This window comes from Brassica napus, chromosome C5, assembly GCF_020379485.1.
Source record: "Brassica napus cultivar Da-Ae chromosome C5, Da-Ae, whole genome shotgun sequence".
Taxonomy (NCBI): domain Eukaryota; kingdom Viridiplantae; phylum Streptophyta; class Magnoliopsida; order Brassicales; family Brassicaceae; genus Brassica; species Brassica napus.
In genome coordinates, this window is record NC_063448.1 from 25,938,571 (window position 1) to 25,946,123 (window position 7,553).

At 39.3% G+C, this 7,553-nt stretch overlaps 1 long non-coding RNA gene across 2 annotated transcripts; it reads left to right on the forward strand.

Moving 5' to 3' along the window:
• The first annotated feature begins 1,532 nt into the window (after positions 1-1,532).
• On the forward strand, positions 1,533-4,778 carry LOC125587020. Of its 2 annotated transcripts, none has more exons than XR_007323608.1 (2): positions 1,533-4,337; positions 4,414-4,778. It is a non-coding gene; the product is annotated as an uncharacterized LOC125587020 (long non-coding RNA). The 2 variants fall into 2 exon arrangements; XR_007323607.1 differs by having other exon boundaries at positions 4,417-4,778.
• Positions 4,779-7,553: the final 2,775 nt, after the last annotated feature.

The following is a 7,553-nucleotide window of genomic DNA, read 5'->3' on the forward strand; positions in this document are numbered from 1 at the left end:
ATACGATTGGTAACATTGTTGGTAGGTGACACTGTCTGCAATTTCTTTGCCACACCACACATACATGATACCACAAACGAGACACAAAACACAGTAAAATACAGTGACATAGAAACACAAAGACGATGACATATACAAAGATGAAACAACAACCGAACATCAAATTAGACAAAACAAAAACAAAGAAAACAACCCTGTGTGTTTCAATACCAAACAATACAATACAATGATATCAACCAAAAGATAGTTCATATTTTCATGGAGAAAATGCACACAACACATCAAACAAACTAAACTCAAACCCGTTTTCCTTAATTTTTCAGAACATCAATTTCTCAGATCACAAAATCATGAGTGAAGAAAACAAAAAAGAATCTTACCACGATTTCGAGAAACAGAGACAATCAACGAACTCAATCCACCTTTTGCTTGTCTCAAACTCTCAAATCCTTCTTGATTTCCTTCCCACTTCTCAACTTCCTCATGATTTCATCTCAAACTTTTCGTTTATGGTTTGTGTTATTGAACGGAATTTCCAAAACAAAACAAAGCAAAACAAATCAATTTGGGAGTATATTTGCGGAGAGAACTTCGACAATTACGCGCCGTATATCAGATTAATGTTTACCTTTGCTATGGAGATTGGTTTCATCAGTAGGAACTAAGCTGAATCCAATCAAGACACAACACAATAGAGAGATTCGTCCAAGGGAGAACCACAGAACCAGACTGTCGTACATATATATCTCGGTGGAGGATTCTCGAGAGTTCCCAAGTCCGTGTAGATGAGATTACACAATCAAACTCGCGGACCTCTGTTTCACGGTGTTCTATGGAGAAATTGAAGATGAAGAAGAAGAGGGTTCACGGAATTAGGATTAGTAACTGAAGGGACCGTCAAATTGGAGAAAGTAAATATGAATCTGAAAAAGTAAAGTTGGAGAGAGAATATAGGTTGGTTTTTGAAAACTCAAAAATCAGAAACTGATTAATCGGTTTTTTTTAAGAAGGGAAAGTGAAAAAAAAAAAAAAGAGAAAGTGACAGCAAGAAGGGTTGAGGGCATATAGGACATTGCACAAAGAGAAAATGTGTTTCCAGCAACAATTGACCTATTGTGTAATTTGAAAGACAAAAAGTGTTTTAAAGAATAAAATATTCTTTACTTATTCTTAATTTCATTTTTACTAGAGAAAAAGACAAAAATAGCACTAAATCAAATTTTTGTTCCCAAACTAGCACTCAAGGTCAAAAGTCACAAAAATAGCATTTAATGTTTTATCAAAAGTCACAAACTTAGGATTTAGAGTTAAAGGGTGGGGTTTAGGATTTAGGGTTTAGGGTTTAGGGTTTAGAGTTTAGGGTTTAGGGTTTAGAATTTAGGGTTTAAGGTTTAGGGTTTAGAGTTTAGGGTTTAGGGTTTAGATTTTAGGGTTTAGGGTTTAGGGTTTAGAGTTTAGGGTTTAGGGTTTAAGGTTTAGGGTTTAGGGTTTAGAGTTGAGAAATGAGGTTTTGGGGATAAGATTTCAAATTTTGAAAAATAAAAAAATTAAAATTTTCAAAGGATAAACTTAGAAATGTGCTATTTTGGTCATTTTAGTTTTTGAGTGCTATTTTTGTGATATAGACTTAGAAATGTGCTATTTTGGAGATTTGCCCTTTTTACTATGCTGTACTTATTTGTATATCATAAATTTTATTAAACGTGTCAAAAACCTCTCTCCTCAAAAACCTCTCGCTAAAAGCTCTCGTCTTTCTCCTTTATCCGGTTGCTCCGACGTCGGAAGCGACGCCGGAGGCGTGCTCTTCCTTCCTCCTCCTTGGTTTTGCTTTCGCCTCCTGTTGTTTCTTTCTTCCTTCGGTCGATATACTTGGAGTTCTGATCTTTTGCCGGCTTCTCATCACGGTGAGGCCTCGCCGTTAGTGGAGTTCGTCAGCCGCTTGGAGGTCCGGTGAGGCGCGTAAGGGTGGTTCAGCTCAGGGGGTCGGGTTTTAGGGATTGAGATTCCTCGGAGTTTCGTTTTCTCCTTTAGATCTCCGGCGTGTTTCAAGGAACGGTGGCGCGTGTCTTCGTCAAGGGGTCTTTTCTTCCCGGATCTGGGCTTCACTGGTATCATCTCTTTTGATCCGTTCTGGAGGAGTGGGGTGGTGGCGCGTGGGTTTTCTGCTCGCTTGGTGTCTCGCGGCGGAAGCTCACCTCGCCGTCATCCAAGAAGTTTTCGGTGTGTTTTTCACCGACGCGTGCAAGGAGGTTAGGTCATCGTGTGTCGGTCGCTTCTTCTTGGTGGTGGCGCGTGCAAGTCTGTAGCTCGGCGGAGGCGGCGAGTCGTCTATGGCTCCGGCCAATCACGGGTTCCGTTGCTTCTTCTTTGATTCCTCAAGTCACGGCATCCCAGCTAGCTCTCGGGTTGTGTCTTCGCGATGTCAGCTCTCCGAGCGTTCGATGCTTGCTCTCATTAGGAAGTTTGTCGCTTGTCTTCGAGAGCTTCCGGATGGGTTTTGAAGCGGGCAGTCCTCTGGTTCTCAGAGGTTGAGCAAGGCGGGTTCTCGGTCCTTCTTGTGGTGGACTGGTCTCGAAGACAGCTTGCGCTGAAGCTCATCATCCCAGCGTTAGGGTCTTAGTCATTTGGATGCTCTAGTGGATGTGTTTCTAACCGTTTCGTTGCAGATTTCGTTCCAGTTGGTTTGTGTGTTGTAGCCTCTTTCAATCCCATTTTTTAGTTTTATGTCTGCTTGTGTTGTTGTCTGTTTTTTTTCTTGTGTTTAGGTTGTGTTGTTTAGGTTGTGATAGTTTTAGATCGTGATATTGCGTTGTAATCTCTCTGGTCTTCATGGTGGTAATGGGTCATTCGGGGAGGAGGAAGCGGAGACTTGTTCTCCCGCCCCGATTAACCGGAACTAGCCGGTGATCACCGATGTTGGCTACGGGGTTATGATAAGCGGCTTGTCTGTGTATCCTTCCTAGAGCTGGGTCGGAGTTTAGCGAAGTAACCCGTCTGTGTATCATTCGAAAGTGTAGTGGGGCAGTTTTAGGTTGTACGGATTTTATCCGAGTCTCAGTTTGTATCCATTACTTATGCCCATTTGGGATGATGAATAAAAATTGGTATTTAAATTAAAAAAAATAAAAATTATTAAACGCTTATTAAAAATGCTATATTTTCTCTTTTTTCTTTTTCTCTCTGACAAAATTTTATTTCTTCTTCCTTTGGTTCTTTTCCAACATGTCTAGATTTTAGAACGGTAACTCGATTTCGATCGTAAGATCCGGAGATAGTTTCCCTTATAAAAGGAGCCATTCCAGTGTAGCGATGAGGTTGGGAAGACAAGGAAGCATGGAGTTGGCATTTAGGATGGCTTCAAGCGAATTGAAGGATTTTCAAATCTAACTTTTGATTTATTTTTGGCTGGAGTTGGTGGCGCATGGGTGATGAATCTGGCTCTCCCGGCTTGGATATATTCATTAGGTTCCTCGTTATTGAGAAGTGGTGGCCGTTGGCTTTCTCTCCTCCGCCGCGTTTTTCTACACTCAAGTTGGACTTCAATGGTTGTTCTCATCTAGGCGTGTGTCGGTTTTAACCCTTCTGACAGTGGTGTTTCCCAGTTGAGCATGTAGGTTTTCAGTTTCGAATGGCGCGTGGAGTTATCCGGTCTTTGTCCGATTCAGTCCACGGTTTTGTCAGATGGTAAGCCCCACCGAAGTTTCGTGCATTATTGGTGATGGGTTCTCAATTTCCGTTCGTAAAGGCTCATAGACCTTTTTTTTTTGTCACCGTTGGTCTTTGTTTGGAGTTCGAAGAATCATCCTTTTGTTCTTAGAGATGAAATGTGTGGGTGCTTGGCAAGCTTTGTTAGTCAGCGGAGCTCTAATTTCACTCCCCAGTCTCGGAGAGTGTTCTTTGACATTCTCCGATAGGATTTGTCCTTTTCTTCATATATGTAGGTTCCTTATCACCACCATGCAAGTTGGTTCTCTTCTCAATCTGCTTTCTTCTTTCCTTCGGAGAGCATGTCCCGGTGTTAGGTCTCATGATGTTCACATGTATGGATTTCTTGGACCTTTTGTTATCCCTTAGCGCTAAAGAGCCTTGAGAAAAATCAACAATTACCCGGATTAATCACGATCAAGCAGCGATGAACAAATCTGATCTGGAGTTGTTGAAAATTGGATATGTGTGAACTATCAGAAAGCTAAGCTCGTCTTCATATCTTTTCCACTGCCTACGTTGAATACTCCACAAGCTATGGTTGACTAGGCGTGGCTCGGAACATTGGCCTCCGAAACATCGACAGCATCGTCCAAGTCTTCAAAATGAGTTGCCAAAAGGAGACCTTCAAAGTACACCGCATCAACATTACCTACATTTAAATACTTTTCTAAGAATTCCTAACATCTCCCCCTGTGTTTATGTTAGTAGGATCACGACACATGAACCAGAGGTTGCACTTACTCAGCGCAACTGTTTGGTGAACGAGTGAAAAAGTACGCTTTCCAGCCCTTAAGAAAGGACCCATAAGCCATGTGGTTTCTACATCAAGTATTTGTATGATAATTATGATAATCTTATCAGGAAGATCATGATTTGCCATAAGAGGTATTAAATTATTTTTTAAAAGTGAAGCAAACAATAAACAGCAAACATTTGACGTCTTTGTAGAGGAACTAGACACGAAAACCTTTTGGCCTTATCCGTAACGGTTATATTTTCATAAAATGGTAACATTGTACAACAGTTAAATTTTACTCCCTCTGTTTCATTATAAATGTCGTTTTAGGTTTCGGTACACGGATTAAGGAAACAATTAATTTTGTACATTTTCTATAAAAGAACATTATTACCTATACACCTAACCATATTTCAACTAATAGAAAAATAAATTTTTCATAAAATTAATAAATTTTGCATTGAAAATCGAAAACGACACTTATTTTGTAACGAAAAAAATTCTCTAAAACGACACTGAATATGAACCGGATGAAGTATTTACTTTCATAATTTTAGTACAACGGTTATATTTTTATAAGAAAACCGTATGATGGTTGGTTAGGAAGAACAAAGGTTTGTGAGGAGTAAATGAAGGTTTTGAATCTTTTGTTTTAAATCTTTAGTATTTTCATAAAAAAAAAACCCATAGGATGGTTGGCGAGAAATAAATGAATGTTGTTCGAGTAATGAATGGGGAAATTTAAATTTGGTAGGTGAAGAATAAATGTTTGTTTGTTGGAATGTTAATTCAAACATTGAAAGTCATATCGACAATACCTAATTAAAAAGCTCGAGTTCCTTCGAATTTTCTATCACAATTATTTACTATGACGATACCTTTTGCTCCTTCTCCCAGCTCTTTTCTTTTCTGTTTTTGTTCCCTCAACCAGCTGTGGAATTAGGGCAATAGACGTGTCTCCACCAGGAAAATCAAAAGGTGTAAATTTATGGCTTCGACGCATCAACTACCCAAATGAGTTATTTTCTCATCTTCAACCACGTCCACCCACAATTTACCTTTAGCATCTGAAACCAGACTGAGTGTTGGGATACCTAATCGATAGAACATACAATATAGCAGCGATGAAGTTTTCATAAACTACAAGGAAACCAAAATAAAAGTAACTTTTTTCAAAGAGACTAGTTAGCTACAGCTGGATCTGCTTCCACGTCTTTAATGTATTGCATATGCAGGAGGGTTGCAGCTGGTTTGCAAGCCATTGGGTCTTCCAAAAAAAGATGTTTTGTCTTATTCTGGAATTTTAGTTATTAGCCGAGGGATCGATATACCATGGATTTTACCCATTTTTAGTCATGGTATATAGGTTTTTTAAAATATATTATAGTTGTTTTGGAGTCTTTTTAATATGTTTTTGAGTTTTGGAGTGATTCGGAGGAAAACGGTGATTTTGAAGATAAAATGATAAAGACCCGAAATTGACCATCGACCATGACTATCGATCGATGGGTGAAGGCAACAATCAATCGACACACACTCTGTGGTGTCGATAGACGGCGAAGCGCGCAGAAGCCAGATTAGGTTCCAGCTGACTTAAAGCCCAAGTCCCACAAGAATTATCAGATTACCCCTAACGAGTTTTAACCTAATATTTATGTGCTCTATCATTGTTCTAGGCAACAGACGCTTTCGTACTTTCTACTTTTAACACAACAAAATACTTAGAGTCTTAGGTTTGGAGAGAAAATCCAAGAACTCCTTCAGAGCTTTGTGAGTGGAACTCCAGTTTCTTTATGCTATTCTATTTATGCAATTTACTTATTCTATTGTCATGAATTGTTTAGCCATGTCAGAGTAGTTCATCTTGTTAGATTTAGGGTTCAAATATTCATGGGGGATTAGCCCAAAATATAGAATTGCTAAGTGTCAGGATATTAATCAACTAAACTGTTCTTAATGCATGTGTTCTAGAGTAGCTAACTAGGACTTTGTCTATAGATATTAAGGCGCATTCAGAAGTTTAGTTCTTTGTCTGAAATAGTCTAGGTTGTGCTAGGATTCCTTGAAACAAACGGAAGCTGATTTAGTAAACCTAGTGAACACGTTCAAACCCATTCGTAACGCTCCCTGAAAGAAACGTCGATCGACAACTCACTAGTTGCATCGATCGACAGGCTGAAAGGTGTATCGATCGATACCCCATTGTTGGAATCGATCGACACTTTCTCAGGACTAACAAGCGACAACTGAGGTCCTAAATCCGGCTATAGATAGTCTAAATATACGGAAGTTGATCAACTATTCTAATTGTTTGAGTTCTAGAATATCCATATATACTTAGTAATCTATATATCTATAATCATGATTGTCTGAATAGAAACCCTAAGTCTAACGTCTTCCATAACAATCCTTAAAACCCGATCAATCAACTGAACAATTACTTGTTCACCCCTACTTATTTACATTTAAACCATTCGGCCTAGCTTAACTACATAACTAGATTAGATCTATTCTGTGCCTTAGCTCCCTGTGAATTCGATCTCAAAGTACTACAACTGAACATCTTATTTGAGAGAGTACAAATCACTTATAGAGTAATTTGAGTGATATTAGGGATATCTTCAAAGGCGAGCAACTAAAGAGCTAGAGTAAATCCATAACATGTTGTGGTTTTTAGGGCTAACCGAACACACATTTCTTCAAAGGGATTAGTGATGTCTTTACTTAGTCACAGTGGTAAAAAATGCAACAAAGTCTTTAAGAAAGATTTTGTGCCCCCTGGAAACTCCATGAAGTATTGTAGGTCATAGAGCATCTCTACATACCTCGGGGTAAGATTAAGGAATTTTTTGCTGCAAGCAACAACATTGTCGACAACTTCAATAATCGCCAAGGGAAGCATTTTCAAGGTTGGCAGATAAGCATTTCACAACATTTCAAGCACGTTAGACACTGTAATCTCACCGAGAGTAGTATATAATAGCTGATTCCACATAGTATAAACCCTTGTTCAAAAAATCGGCCGGGAAGGTGATTACTCGGCCGGTTAAACGTGATGCGGGTGGGCTCCGTGGCGAATTGAGTCACTTCGGTTGCATTACGCGGTGGG